Source organism: Musca domestica, unplaced genomic scaffold (genome assembly GCF_030504385.1).
Source record: "Musca domestica strain aabys unplaced genomic scaffold, Musca_domestica.polishedcontigs.V.1.1 2, whole genome shotgun sequence".
Taxonomy (NCBI): Eukaryota; Metazoa; Arthropoda; class Insecta; order Diptera; family Muscidae; genus Musca; species Musca domestica.
The window spans coordinates 3,842,900-3,859,947 of NW_026712249.1; the positions used below are offsets into that span (position 1 = coordinate 3,842,900).

The 17,048-nt window shown below is 36.6% G+C and overlaps 1 protein-coding gene across 2 annotated transcripts in view; it reads right to left on the minus strand.

Moving 5' to 3' along the window:
• The window catches only part of LOC101891769 (uncharacterized), a 66,483-nt gene that overhangs the window by 46,683 nt on the left and 2,752 nt on the right, over window positions 1-17,048 (minus strand). The gene's annotated exons all lie outside the window — the stretch shown is intronic.

The window sequence follows — 17,048 nt, forward strand, 5'->3', positions numbered from 1 at the left end:
AAAGCCATATATTGATAGGTTATACATTCGGTCTTTTGATTATACCTACCTTATACCCTCAGTTATTTGGCTAGATAGGGTATATCATTTGATACGGCCAAAACGTGCCTCATCGAAATTGCTGTTTTAGACTCTGGGACAAAATCCGTTTCAGAACATTTGAAGTCGATCTAGCGATATCCGTTGGTCTGTTTGCCTGGTGCGCTCGATAACTCTCGAAGAGAGTATCCGATTTGTTCTAAACTTGGTACATCGTAATATTATTATCAAACTTAAACAATATCAGTCCACTCTTTCTGGTACCTCCCCCACCAAAGGTCGAAATTTTCAATAAATATATTTTCTGCACAAAAGGCGATTTTGCTCCAACTTTGCAAATCCTAATATTTGCGTCAGTCCTCGGTCAGGTGCGGAAATGGACAATATCGGTCCACTCCATCAAGTACCTTCCCCACAAAGGGTCAAAATTTTGAATAATTATAACTCTTATAAAATGTGATATAAGAGTCCGGTTGTCTCCAAATTACACAGATCACAATTTTTTATTAAACCAAAGTCTGCTGTGAAGATGGAATATATCGGACCACTACTTTTAGTATCTCCCCCACAAAGGGTCAACGTTTTGAATAACCAAAACAATTATCAAATCCGAAATAAGTATTCCATCTTCACAAGATCGATTTTAAAGATAACATTAAGTTCAAGATTTAGAAAAACAAAACGCTAAGAAAAGCGAAATAAGGATCCATGCTAACCCAAGATCTGTTGTGAAGATGACATTTATCTGCTTTCCCTTTCTGGTACTTCACCCAAAAAGAGTCACAACTTTCAATAACTTTCTACCATAACTTACGAAAAAAGACAGCGATTCTTTACAGATTGCTATATCTTAATATTTCTCTGAACCAGAAACCTAAAATGAATATGGAATTTATGATTTCGCATGAAATTGGATATAAATTTTCGATTTTCTTGTAATTTTGCCCATACCAGTATTTTTATCTGTATTAGATGAAGTATGAAGATTGAATACTTCGGTCGACTATATCTGGTATTCTACGCACATTTTAACATTTTCTAAGAAATATCACATATCTCATGTAAGGTGAAGGAAATTCCAATATGGTCTGGCACGCCACAATCAATCAATCCCACTCTAATTTTTCAAAACACTAGTATTTTTTATTTTCTAAGGGATTGCCGATAACAATCTATTGGTAATGCGGGAGTGCAGTTGATTTTTCTTCACAAAAATGGATTTATAAACAAAGACTATTTAATGACTTCCAGACAAAAGATTAAGGATTTTTTTAAACTCAATACTACAAACCAGACTATAAGAGTATATATTTATCGCCTGGCCGAGTATTACCTTCCAAGTTGTTGGCTGATATGCTTGGAAGTGATAAAAAGGCTTCTTTGCCGACAAACTGAGGCTAGAATTTCGGAAAGAGTAAAAGCCTAGCATTTTGTATGGCCTTCGGGTAATGTGTGGTGGGTAAGTAGACCACAACATTTCTGTGCAATTTTTTCTCGGAATGGAACTACGGGGGCATCACACTGTCGTCCCCATCTGACTATAACCTTTGCATTACGTGTTCTTGTATTGCAGGAGGTGGATCATATCGTTACACAAGTTTTTCTTGGGTTGTCATGAAATGTCAAATTATCTACATAATTCTATAAATATGGGACTTCAAAGCATTTAATCATTTACTGCATAATTTTAAATTTTAACGTCCTGTATGACTTGTTAAATCAAGTTGATTTTTTTTTTTTCAAAATAAAGTTACGATCTTTAAAAGTCCGTCATTTTTTTAATTTCAAAAATTCGACATTTATAATTTTCGCTTACATACCTATGTATTTGTTTTTGTGTGTGTGCAGACATATAGGAACTGCATACCATGTAAAAAAGTACATTGTCTGGCAAAAAACAAACAAACTGCTGTGCTTGCAACAAATTTTGCCATGTCCTACATTGCACGTCCAGACAACGGCTATGGGAATAAATTGAGAACTCACAAAAACAATAAAAAAAAATATGAAAACAGACCCAACTAAAAAGTCAATCGGCTGTGATCTATCTCTCTTCCCCCCTCTCTCTTCTCTTGACGAATGATCGTAACGAAAACATTTCATATATAGGGCGAAAAAAACAACAGCAATGCCAAAGAATTTGATGCGCCATACTTGGCTGAGCAAGCAAACGAACGAAGGAACGAACAAACCAACAGACAGGCAGATAGAGAGACAGACAGACAATCATCGAAAAGTTTTTTCTTTCCGTTACACTTGAAAACCTGACCAAGTCAATTTCATAATTCTGATCCGGGGGCAGTGATTCTCCACGGCGACGGACCAACAAACAAATAAATTTGTTTGATTTAATAACAGGCCGCGAGTCAATCCGATGAGGAGGAGGAGCGGGAGCAGGAGATGAGGAGGAAGATGGATGCCCCAATTGAAATGATGTTTTTTTGGTGAGGAGAAATTTCTGCGATGTGAAATGTTTATTTGTGTCAGGCGATCGATCATTCAATTAGCAATGTTGTTCATCACATTTTATTAATTGCAGAGAACAAATGTGAAAGAGCAAGCGAGAGAGAGAGAGGGAGAGCAAAATATGGGTAGACAGTAAATCAGTACAGGTGTTTATGACAATGTATCCAACAAAAAAACTCTGTCCGCCCTAGAAATGCCTTTACAATTTGTTATTGTTGCAACCGGTTTCCGAGTGGACCCGATTGTTTTCAATAGCCACATAATATTCCGGCCCCGGGACACGTAAAAACAGGCAACTGTACACGAAAGAAATTTAAATTAACAAAACGAAGCAACGAAGAATAAAACAATGCAAATGCTAATTTAAAAACAACAACCACAACAACATCGTGTTGTTCTTGTTCTTTTGTGTTGTTCTTCGATGCGGTAAAAGTTGTCTGACATCGGTAGTACCTAGCTATGTGCATTTCTTGATGAGCTGTTGCGGTTGGCTGTGCGGTTGGCTTGGATGTGGTTGCAGTTTGCCCATCAAAATAATCAAAGTTCACAAAATGTTGTTTTTTTTTTTTAAGAGAATTACAGTGAAACCTTGCTCTAATACCTGATCACTAACATTTCAGGAAATCATATATTCCATAGGAGAATATTAGACGAAATAATTGTTTTCGATCAGAGGCTGAATTCTGAAATGAAAAATATTTCCCTGATACGAGCTATAATCTCTCATTTTCATGGAACAAGAATTGAGTCCCAGATGTCTCCCTGGACGATTTACTCTGTCTATTTACTCTATTACAAAGAACACCTGATATATGGCATTTAATATGTAGGTAGGGGGAGGTACAAGAAGAAATGGTGCGATCTCTACCATGTTTATAACAGATCTTGTGTTCATAGAAATATTGAGATGTGCCAAGTCTGAATGGAATCGGATATTAATTTCGCCTTTTATGAGCTTCATGGATATTCATAATTTCAACCCTTTGTGAGGAAGGTAGCAGAAGGAGTGGGCCGATACATTCCATCTTCACACCAGATCTGGGGTTAATAAAAAAAATATGTGTAATTTGGAGACAATCGAACTCTTAAATCTCATTTTATATGAGTTATAGTTATTCAAATACTTGATGGGTACTTGCCCATTTTCGCACCTGACCTAGCACTGATGCAAATATTAGAATATGCAAAGTTAGAGCAAAATCGGATTATCCTTCCTCTTTCTGCGCAATATAACATGTTTTTTGAAAATTTCGTTCTTTTGTAAGGGAATTACCAGAAGGAGTGGACCGATATTGCCCATCTCCGCACTCGATCTAAGTTTGATAATAACATTACGAAAATACTCCCTTCGAGAGTTATCGGGCGCACCAGACAGACATACGAACGGATGGACATCGCCAGATCGACTCCTAATGTCCTGAAACGGATTTGGCCAAATAAGACCTAGGGTCTAAAACTGTTATTTCGATGAGGCACGTTTTGGGCCGTATCAAATCATATATAACCTCTCTAGCCATATGTCTGAGGGTATAAAAAGTGTCATTCCTTGAGTCCTATAGATATTAACACGAACATTTGCTAGAGTGATAAAGTAATATTCGGGGAAAAAATATAAATTGGTAACTCAGAGAATTTATTTTTGGGTAATGACACTCTCAGAAAATTAGAGACATTATGTTATATATCTGCAGGCGAAACGAGCTATAATTTCTTGTTGTATCAATTAATCATAAAAATTAATATTTCTGACACAAGGCTTGATTCAATTCATATATTTTTTCAATATTCTTTGAAAGAGGTTCTACTGTATTCATTCCCTTTTTTTCAGCAGAGATTTGTTTAACATTTTGCGTCTTACATTCTTGACAACAAAGTACTTGTTGATGGTAATACATCTAATTATGGACAATTATGTTGTCAAGGTATCCTTAATTTTTAATTTTTTTTTAAGGAGCTTTCTTGAAACACAGACAAAAATAATATAAATGTTTAAATTGAAAACTAAATCAAATCAATAACAATGATTTTATGGGGCAGGAAAGAGTATTTTTATTGCAACAAAAATTATGTAACAAATCTATGCTGCAAACAATATAATTTTTTATGTTCAACACTCTTCAATCCGTCTGGAAGAATAGCACGCGCCACCTAAGAATGGTTACAAAATGAGGTTCCTTGCTTCAAATCTCCGGATATCAATCCGTTGGACTATTATGTCTGAAGTATTTTGGAAAGCAAGGTTGGTACTAAAAAATACCAAAGTGTCGATCACCTCAAGCAAGCGCTTCGCCGGGAATGGGCCAAAATACCGCAGAACAAATTCATTGGACATTTGCCAAAGGTAACCAATTCAAACAAATCTTAACTCATTCTAAAATTTGATGCTATTTGTGACATTTTTAGCTTCTATTCAATAAAATTTAAAGAAAAATTTAAAAATAATGGCGTTTGACTTTGTTGCTGTTTTTGTATTTTTGTATTTTTGCAAAGTTGAAATATATCGTTATTTGGGTCTGAACTTGATTTCCCTGCAAAGAGACAGCTCTATACAAATGTAATATATGTTATATATGTTATCTTCCCAAATTCAACACCACCCCACCTCGCCCTATCACACTTGCATATATTAATCACGCTTACTAGCAAAAATCCAGCTCTACCCATACCCTCCATTAGGGGTGGTGTGTTCGGTTCTTAATTCTACACACCCGCATTGATCCTAATACCGATATTACCAATTGCAGCCAAATTCATAGACTATATTGTACGAATTTCTACCTCCTTTTCTAATGGTCTACAGTGATCAATATACAAATATTCAGAATTCTACAAAATTTAGAAACAATTACTACTTTTCGTACGTTTTTACAACCAACTCCCTTATCTAAACGTTATACACTCACAGTGATCCTGTGCAGGTCCACGTCTTCGCATAGCCCCCATACAACGGTACCCCAGATATTCGGTATTTTGATGATTGTAGCGACATTATTCACCGGAATTGTTTCAAATTTGGTATTTGAAGTTCGCAATGGATACTACATCCTAAGTCAAAAAATGAGCCATGTAGGTCCAAGTCTTCATATAGCCCCCATATAACGATACCCCCCGATATTCGGTATTTTGATGATTTTAGCTACATTATAAACAGATTTTTCTTCAAGTTTCGCATTTACATATTGCAATAACCTATGACAAAAGTTGCCTATGTAGGTCCACGTCGTCGTAAGGCATTCGGTATTTTTCAGATTTTAACAGAATTTTTAACCGATTTTATTTATTTTTTTTTGGAAATTGCCAAATTTGCACCAAATGGTGGAGGGTATTAAAAGTTCGGCCCGGCCGAACTTACAGCTTTTTTACTTGTTTCCATTCCCCTTACCCCTCCTCTCGCCTACAATCCAAGAATACCGCCTGAAATCTTTCCCAATATAAATTCAGACTTATAGACAAAAACAATTAGAGCTCTAACATTTCCCTCTAACATTTAGTTCCTTTTGTACAAATTAGTACCCTTATACAAATTTCGAAAAAGCCAGCCTTTTCTCGCATTGCCGTCTCAATCAATGTTGACCCTTCAATCTTTCCACTCTATTGGTAATTTTTAGATTATGGTAAAAATTAGATTATTTACACTACCTTTTAATGTGGCTCCCAAATTGTTGTTGGGTCTTTTGATGGCTCTAAGCGCATGCGTTACAATCACACCAACGTAGTGATTTTACGATATTGCTACACAAAGGGATATCAACGGTCAACCCAATTTGTAGATGTTTGCGACCAAGCAATTAGACTATAATTAAATTTTTCCATCGACAGAGGGTACAAAAACCGTTTTTATCTGTGTCATATTTAGTTTTAATTAATATAAACCAAATTTTGTTGCATGCAAATATAAGTAATTGGGTATTTTTTTTTTTCTTTCCAATATTATCATAACCAATTAGAATTTAGAAAAAAAAAAAAAAACAAAATTAATGTTTCCATTTGCCAATGTATTAAAGGGCAAAGTTTAATTATCGCTTGTCCAGCATTAGCATTCATTATTCCGATGCACATGGAACAAACAGAGCAAAAGAGAGCAAAGATTAAAAAAAACAACCAATGAAACATTAAACACCAAAGTCCAATTGGACAAAGCCAAACATCGGCAAACGTCAATGCAATTTTAACCCTCATTTGAGTGGAATGTAAATTGTTGTTTTTTTTTTTTTGTCTTTTGTGCAAGCAATTAAATGTGCATACAATATTGTTTTTTTAATTTATTAATATTATATAAAGCGAGTGTTTTTTTATTTAATGCTTAAGTCTGGCTTGAATTCATATCACCCTCAATTATCTAATAATCTCCTGTCATCATTAAAGGGTTAAATCAACCAAAAACAAAATGTCTTGAAATTCTTTCTCATTCTCATTAGAAATGTTCGTATATCTATTTCTATGCTACCACCAAATGTCAATTATCTCATTTGTCAATTGATTGTTAATTTGTCATGGTAAAGGATAACAATTATTTATTTTTGATTATTGTTGTTGCTGTTGCTGTTGTTGGTGCTGTCCACTTGTCAGTTCTATGCCAATAATTAATCCATGATCTATAAACATTCCACAAAAGATAGATAGATGGATAGCCAAGAAATGTCAAATATTATCCAAATATTTATGTGTGTTTGCATGATGCATACTTACAGCCATACATACATAAATGCTGGCATACTCAAACACCCAAACAAACACATTCATATTTGTTTACACTTCTGGTGCCAACCTACCCAAATATTTATATTGTTGATGATATCGTTTTTGGTTCATTCTCTGCCGTTCGTTTATGGCTGGGACTGTTTGGCTGGCTGGCTGACCGGCTCGCTGGGCTGTTCGACCATTGAGAAGACGAGAGATAATAATTAAATGCATTTGTAGTTGTTGCCGCTACTAAAGTAGTGGCCGCCGCTATGATAGGCAGGTAGACGGCAAACGTTAATAGTTGGTGTTTGTTTGCAATGTTAGCAGGTGATATGGTTGTACGGGGGCATTGTTTTCCCATCACATGCTTCGGCATGTCTTCTCTGAGATAATGAGCGTAAGTTCAAACACAATTCTCTCATCTCATTAGAGAGAAGAGGTAAAACAAAAATAGAATATGTAAGCAAATATGAGAACAGTTTTTTGTTTTAAACAAGTGTTGTAAGTTTTTGTTGTGTTTCGGAAAACTTTTTGGTGGGAAAACTGAAATAGATTCTTCGATGAATCAACATGTTACATTGCGCTAAAAATAAGTTAAAAAACAGTAGGTTCGGCCGGGTCGAACTTGGAATACTCTCCACCATTTATAACGAGTATGGAAATTTTCTAAAAAAAAAAAACAAACAAAATAGTGTCAGTCGGATTTGCCTTGAGTTTTTTTGGAAACTTTGGAAATATGCGTAAGGTAACATATATTAATTTCGCGTTTTATGAGCTTTATGGGTACTCAACATTTTGAACCCTTTGTGGGAGAGGTTCCAGAAGGAGTGAACCGATACACCCCATCTTCGCTCCGGACTTTGAGTTGATAAAAATATTATAATGTACTTCCTTTGAAGATAACCGAATGCTGATTTCGGATTTTATGATCGTCTTGGTTATTCCAAACTTTGACCTTTTGTGCGCCTGATACCAGAAATAATGGTCCGATCTTTTCCACCATTATAACAGATCTTGTGTCGATGGAAATATTGAGATGTATCAAGTCTGAACGGAATTGGAAGTTAATTTCGTGTTTTATGAGCTTCATGAATATTCAAAATATTGAGCCTTTGTGGAGGAGGTACCAGAAGGAATGGACCGACATATTTCATTTTCACACCAGACCTTGAGTAAATAAAACAAGTAAAAAAACATTAAGTTCGGCCGGGCCAAACTTTTAATACCCTCCACCCTAGGGTAGAAGAACATTAGAAGAAATGAGGCAAAACACATTAAAATGCCGAATATGGGGAGGTACCGTTATATAGGGGCTACACCAACACGTGCACCTATAATTACAATGTTTCGCCACACGAACTAGGACCCATTATGACCCACAAATACCAACTTTTACACAAATCAGTGAAAAAATGTGGCATAAATCATCAAAATACCGAATATCGGGAGGTACCGTTATATGGGGACTATACCAGAACGTGGACCGATATATCCCATCCTAGGGACAATACACACACTTGTGCCAAATTTCAAAGGTCTACGTCAAATAATGTGGGCTCTATCGTGATTTCAACAGACAGACGGACAGACAGACAGACAGACAGACAGACAGACAGACGGACAGACAGACAGACGGACATCGCTAAATCGTCTTAGAATTTTATGCTGATTATGAATATATATACTTTATGGGGTCTACGACGAATATTTAGAGGTGTTACAAACGGAATGACAAAGCTAATATACCCTCCTACCCATGGTGGAGGGTATAAAAATTGTGATATGTGTAATTTGAAGACAATCGGGCACTTACATCACATTTTACTCCCTTCGAGAGTTATCGGGCGTACCAGGCAGACAGACGGACGGACATCGCTTTGTCGACTCCAAATGTCCTGAAACGGATATGGTCCAAAGATCTAGGGTCTAAAAACGTTATTTCCATGAGGCACGTTTTGGTGGTATCAAATAATATATACCCTCTCTAGCCATATGGCTGAGGGTATAAAAAATAGAATCCGTTAAAAATTATGTTAAAATCTTAAAAAATACCGAATACAGGGTGTTACCGTTATATGGGGGCTACACGAAGACCAGGGCCTGCATAGGCAATTTTCTGTCACAGGCTGCAGTATCCGTTAGGAACTGCAAATATGAAATTTGAAACAATTCCGGTTAAAAATGTCGCTGAAATCATCAAAATACCGAATATAGGGTAATACCGAGATATGAGGGCTATGCAAAGACGTGGACCTGCATAGACAAATTTCTGTCAAAGGCTGTAGTACCAATTATTTAGTGTACATACGATATTCGAAACAATTCCGGTATAGGGACATTCCGTTTTAAAGGGGATACACGAAGACCTGTACCTGTATAGGAAATTCTCTGTCACAGATTGCAGTACCCGTTTCGAACTGCAAATACGAAATTTTGAACAATTCCGATGAACAATGTCGTTGAAATCATAAAAATAACGAATATAGGGAGATACCGCTATATGGGGGCTATACGAAGACCTGGACCAGCAGCGACCATTCTCTGTTACAGGCTATAGTACCCGTTACAAACTGCAAATACGAGATTTGAAACAATTCCGATTAACAATATCACTAAAAGTATCAAAATACCGAATATAGGGAGGTACAGTTATATGGGGGTTATACCCAAACGTGGACCAGTACAGATCATTTTCAATACCAAAAGTCCTGCAGACCAAAGATACATGTGAGTAAAATTTTAACAACCTACTTCAATTCGTTGGGAAGCTAGAGTAATTTCCACAGACGGACAGAAAGACAAATCGACGGACAGATATAGCTAAATCGCAAAGAATTTTATGCTGATCAAGAATATATATACTTTGTGGGGTCTTAAATTTATATTTCGAGGTGTTACGAACGGAATAACAAACTTACTTTAGCCTCTATACTATGATGGAGGGTAGAAAAAGAGATATCAATAGGAATTGTAAAGGGTGTTTTTTTAGCTATGATCGCTTTAGTAACACAAAATAAGCAGAATTGTCGATTTGAGATTAAAGATCGACCAGAGGCATTGCAAAAGCATGCAGAAAAATCACTGTTTGGTGCGCTACAGTGAGGTAACGGCCGAAATTTTGAGAGTATGCAAAATTGGATTAAGCAGATGGACCATTTGAGGCGCATTTGCGGTCAACATTTGCAAGAAATAATCTTCAAATAAAGGTTTAATAATTTTTTTCTGAATTTAATTTTTTTGTCTTTTTTGAAAACCATTCCTTTAGCTCTGAAAAATTACCCTTTATATTCAACATAAATTTTCAAGATAACCACCCTTTGTATGGGAGTTAAAAATGTGGCAACTCCATAATGTCCGTCTTGGAATTGTGTTTCTCAAAATCGAAACAAATCATGTCCATCACCATTCTAATTCTTAAACAGAATTTCGTTGTAACACCTTTTGTGACCCCCCCATTAAAGAGGCTACAACAAGAGGTGTACACGTATATATGTATGTATTAGCACTTAACATATTTCCGTATGCATTTCTTTACACAATTTGTTTACACTTTATGCATGCATACATACAGACATACACACGCACACATACACATGAACTCATGTACTTTGTAATGTTGTGCTAAACAACAACAGGAAGCATGTGATTTGTGGCGAGACAAGTATTAACATGTAAAAAAACATTAAGTTCGGCTAGGCCAAACTTTTAATACCCTCCACCCTAGGGTAAAAGAACATTAGAAGAAATGAGGCAAAAAACATTAAAATGCCGAATATCGGGAGGTACCGTTATATAGGGGCTACACCAACATGTGCACCTATAATTACAATGTTTCGCCACACGAACTAGGACCCATTATGACCCACAAATACCAACTTTTACACAAATCAGTGAAAAAATGTGGCATAAATCATCAAAATACCGAATATCGGGAGGTACCGTTATATGGGGACTATACCAGAACGTGGACCTATACATGCAATGTTTTGCCACACGCTCAGGGACCCGTTGTGACCTACAAATACCAATTTTCAGACAAATCCGTGAAAAAATGTGGCATAAATCATCAAAATACCGAATATCGGTAGGTACCGTTATATGGGGGCTATACCAAAACGTGGACCTATACATGCAATGTTTTGCCACACGCTCAGGGACCCGTTGTGACCTACAAATACCAATTTTCAGATAAATCCGTGAAAAAATGTGGCATAAATCATCAAAATACCGAATATCAGGAGGTACCGTTATATGGGGACTATACCAGAACGTGGACCGATATATCTCATTTTCAATACCAACCATCCTAGGGACAATACACACACTTGTGCCAAATTTCAAAGGTCTACGTCAAATAATGTGGGCTCTATCGTGATTTCAACAGACAGACGGACAGACAGACAGACAGACGGACATCGCTAAATCGTCTTAGAATTTTATGCTGATTATGAATATATATACTTTATGGGGTCTACGACGAATATTTAGAGGTGTTACAAACGGAATGACAAAGTTAATATACCCTCCTACCCATGGTGGAGGGTATAAAAATAAAGTGCAGACAGACACAATTATATGACGATTCTGACACTGCATTTCTAAGGGGTCCAACTCGAATGCACTACCACGCATACCGTGGTACACATTCTTAGAATAGACTTTAATAGCGTTTTCATTGCATAAACTGTGTGATGGTTTTTTTTTTTTCATTTTTATGATGCCTCGAATGCCAGACATGAAAAGGCTATTAAAAATGTCTTCATACGTTCGTTAAAAAATAATCAGGAAATATGTTTAAAAAACTAGTTAGAATGTATCAGTCGGTTTTGCCGACAGCCTTGCGTTATAGTTGTTCGAAATACCTATTACGAGCTTGAAATACGAGATTTGAAACCATTCCGGAGAAAAAGTCCCTAAAATCATCAAAATACGAAAACGTTGACCTGCATACGCAATTTTTTGTCATAGACTGCAGCACCCATTACGATCTTTAAAAACGAAATAAAAACGAAAAAATTTGAAACCATTCCGGTAAAAAATGTCGCTAAAATCGTCAAAATGGTAAGTATCGGTGGGTATGGGGGCTGTTCAATATCGTGGACCTATATAGAAAATGTAGAGGATAAAGTACTACGAAGGAACTCTTTGTGCAGGTTTTCAGACAATTCCATTGACATATTTTGTTGCAATCATGAAAATACCGACAATTGGGAGATACGGTAAAGTCATTAAAAAAGAACTCCTTGTGTATAATTTCAAACAATTCCATTGAAAAATATGAATGAATTTATCAAAATGCCGTATTTAAGGTGGGGGGGGGGAGGGTGATGCACCCTCATATTTTATTCATAAATTTTAACTTCCTATCTAAATTCGTTTTGACTCTAGCATGACTACAACAATAATACAGGGCTTAATCGTCTTAGAATTTTTCGCTGATCAAGAATATACAGGGTGAGATGAAAAAACTGAAACCAACTCCAAACTGCTGCCATTTTAAGCTACTCGTCCGACAGTTGTTAAAATTATTCCAGTGACAGCTCATTATATTGTTTACAAGCGTACAAAAGCATTTTGGTGAGAATTTTCCAGAAAAAAGTTATTCGTGATGGAATTCAAGCGTGATAATGTGATTTCTTTATATTCGGCTGAAAAACCACAAGTGGCTATCTGTAGAGCACTCCAGCATATAAATGTGAATAAATCTTTTGTGTCTCGTACCATCGCTCGTTACCGTGATACTGGTAGCGTAGTCCGACGTAATGGAAGTAGACGGAAGAAAACAACAACATCAGCAGAAATGGTTGGAAAAGTAAAAGAAGCGACTTGGTCGAAACCCGCGTCGGAGCCGAAAAATGGCTCGTGCGCTGAACATATCGCAATATTCCAATCGGCAAATATTGAAAAATTAACCATTAAATTCCAAAAAGTGCAAGAAATTACACCGCAATAGAAAGAAGAAAATAGACACAAAAGAGCTAAATAGTTGCTTCGCTTGGCCGAAAGTGGTGAACTGCCGAATTTAGTTTTCCGATGAGAAAACATTCGTTGTCAAGCAGTTTGTAAACAAACAAAATGATCGTGTTTACTTGCCAAAGAGGTCAGCTGAAAATGTGCACCTTCGGTTGGCCACCAGAACTCAGGCGCCGGCCATGGTGATCCCCCCATATCAATCGATCGTGGCATTAGAATAAATGCCGAATATTATCGCGAAAATATTCTGGAGGGTGTATTGGACACCTTGGACACGCCAACATTTTGGCAGTAGACCTTGGACATTTCAACAGGACTCAGTACCACCGCACGCGCCACTCAAGAAAGTTTTCAAAATGAGGTTCCACGCACAATGGCCACCAAAATCTCCGGATACCAATCCGTTGGAGCATTGTGTCTGGAGTATTTTGGAAAGCAAGGTTGACACTAAAAAATACCAAAGTGTCGATCACCCCAAGCAAGCCCTTCGCCGGGAATGGGCCAAAATACCGCAGAGCAACATTCGCGCAGCGTGTGACGGTTTCATTGACCGTTTGAAGGCCATAACTCGTGCCAAAGGTGACCAATTCGAACAAATCTAAGAGTCTAAATTCCAAAGTTTGATGCTATTTCCGACTTTTTTTGCTTTCATTCAATAAATTTTAAAATATAATGTAAAAATAAAATTATGGTGGAGGTTATACTATTAACACTTCCTAATATTAACGAATGTCTTCTAATTTTCTTCGTTTTACAAATATATAGTTGACAAACTGTGTATCCACTTGTTTATCCATCCCATCAAAATTCCTACTAATCCAAATTAATTCAAAATATTATTATTATTATTTTTTTTTTTTTTGAATATTTCCAATTCCACTCGTCAGTTAGTCAGTCATGCTCTTCTTTTCGTTTGTTTTTTACTCCCCAAAATTCGAATGGACTGCCCACAGTTTCGTTTTATTTTTTTTTGCTCGACCTAAAATAAATGTAGCTAGGTAGGTACGTACTCTCAAAAAATACATATATCCACATAGATTTCAATCTACCCAATTCCAGTTGTCGGTGTTGTTGTTTCATTTTTATTTATTTATTTATTTTTATGGAAACATTGACGTTGCACTGAAATAACCAGCCACCGTTAGAAATTAGTTTCGGGGGTATTTTCTTAATTTATTTTATTATCAAAAAAAAATAATAATGAGGAGAGGTCTACAAACTGAAATTTCACTCTCTTCTTGTTTTTGTTTTTATATTTCATTCTTTCTTTTTTGGAGACTCTCAAGAATATCCAACGTTTTGTGATTTAACTATTCTGTTGATGTCCCTTGTCGGCACTCGGCTCCACTATTTTATGGGATTTTCGTGTTCTTTTTTTTGTTTGACTCTCAGTTTGTGGCGAGGGAGAGTGAGAGAGAAAGAGAGTTATTTTGTTAAATTATACAACATTGATAAGACTCAAGTCGTTTGGAATCATTTAAATTAAGCAGAAGAAACGTATGAAAACAAAACAAAATATACATAGCTACATGTATGTGTGTATGTATGTTGGTAGGCAGGCAGGTAGGTAGGTGTGTGTGTGTGTGTACGAACTTTGCTACACTTTCTTTTGAATGAAAGATGTGGGGGCAGCCGAAGAAACTGAAGAGCCTGTCAGCCACCAAGCAACCCACTTGGCCATACACAGCTGGGGCTTGTTTTGTTCGGAGTCTCTCTGCGAGACAACTCATCAAAAACAAGTGTATCAAAATAAATTGAATGTGGGGGGGTATGAAGGTGGTGGGGGGCTGGTGCACAAAAATAATAAAATAAAATAAATTTTGTTATTTTGTTTTGCCGAAATTTACTTCTTGTTATTTTATTTTGATATTGTTTCATTTCGATTGTGTCAATTGTGTTTGGTTGTATTTGTTTTGTCTAGCTATCTGTCTGTCTGTCGGTTCGGTTCGGTTGGGTTGTTTGGTGGTCAGTTCAAAACAAAACGAACCTATACCACACCGACATCATCATCAGTCTCAGCGGCAGCAGTAATGCAAAGCCACAAAATAATGCGGTCGTCGTCTCAACCACTACGTCAGCAGTTTATTTTTCGGTTTGCTCGCTTGATTTGTTGTAGCGCAGTCGTCCGCTGGCCACTACGGCCGCCCGCCCGCTCGCCCCTACCTTCGTTTGTTCGAACATTCATAAAATGTAAAAATAACTTTACACTTTTTGTTATTTAGCTACGTTGTTTTTTTTTTTTTTTTTGTTTTTGTTGTTCTTATGTTCTTTATTAGCTCATTCCAATGATAATCCAAAACAGTTGTAGTTTTGTCTTCGGTTTTTCGTTTTCGAACTTCAGCCACCGTTTCTTTTATCTGGTGATAATGAACGGTTTTGTTTTCTTGGGGGTAATGCCTTACTTGGCGGTTTACTTTCTCCCTCTTTTTTTGTTGCGGTTTGGCATCGCACTGCCATTTTTCTTTTGGTATTGTTGTTGTTGTTGGGCAGAATGCACATACAAATTGTATAAATTGTATATTTTCTGGTTATTTTCTTTTGTTGTTCTTGTTTTCTTTTTCTGTTTTTTTTTTTTTTTTTTTTTTTTTTGTATATAGGTATAAACAAATAATAAATGTATCGACGCGAATATTATTAAAACCGACATCAACGCGGAAAATATTGAACGAAACAGTGTTGCCATTTGCATGGGAAGATGTGCTCAGTAGAAATGATGATGAGGATGCCAGGGGCAGATTTGGTACCTACAAACATTGGATGTAAACTAATTACAAGCGTCCTCTTCGATTTTCAACTCAATTTTGGATCGACCAGTAAGTAAATAAGCACAATTGCCAATTTATCTACCAAAGCATCCAGAAAAGTCACAGTTTGGCGCGGTCTATGGACTGGTATATTTATGCCACCAGCCCATATCGTACATTTTCATAAACGCTGTTAATGGTAACATAGCCTAAGCGCTATCGCGAGATGATATTCGTATTTTTATTACCCAAAATGCAAGAACTTGACTTGCATGACATGCCGATTCAAGAAGACGGTGCAAAATGCCACCCAGCACGCGTAACTATGGATTTATTGAGAAGTGAGTTCGGTGAACATTTTATTTCACGTTCGTGACATAAACACTTGCGTACTCTTTCTTATGTTTTCCGACGTTGTCTAACTCGGACTCAATCTAATTTTGATAGAAATGTCACAATGTGTATAGTTTTGTCCAAATGGTAGCAGATGGGATGAAATGAAATTCCGCTATGTCGATAAGGCACACTTTGGTCAAATGAGTTGAAATTTAAGAATACCTCCGAATTGGGCGCCATTTTCATATGATAGCTATATTAAAACAAGTAAAAAAGCAGCTAAGTTCGGCCGGGCCGAACTTTTTATACCCTCCACTATTTGGAAGGATCTTGAAAATTTACAAAAAAAAAAATCCGTCGAAAAATTTCGCTCAAATAAATACCTTTATATGGGGTCTTTACGAAGACGTTGTGCTGGATAAGTAATTTTATGTCATAGGCTGTAGTACCGATTCCGAACTTCGAGACAATTCCGGTGAATAATGTCTCTAATATCATCAAAATACCGAATAAACGCAGATACCGTTGTATGGGAGCTATACGTAGACGTAGACCGGCATAGACAATTTTCCGTCATATATTATAGAACCTATTACCAACTTCAAATACGAAATTTGACACAATTCCGGTGAATAATGTTGCGATAATCCATGAAATACCGAATATCTCGGGGTAGCGTTGCTATACTAAAACGTTGACCTATAGAGACAATTCTCCTTCGGGGGGTAAAGTACTCTGAGAGAACTCCTTGTGTGGATTTTCAGACTATTCCATTGAAAAATGTGGCTAAAATCATCAAAATACCGA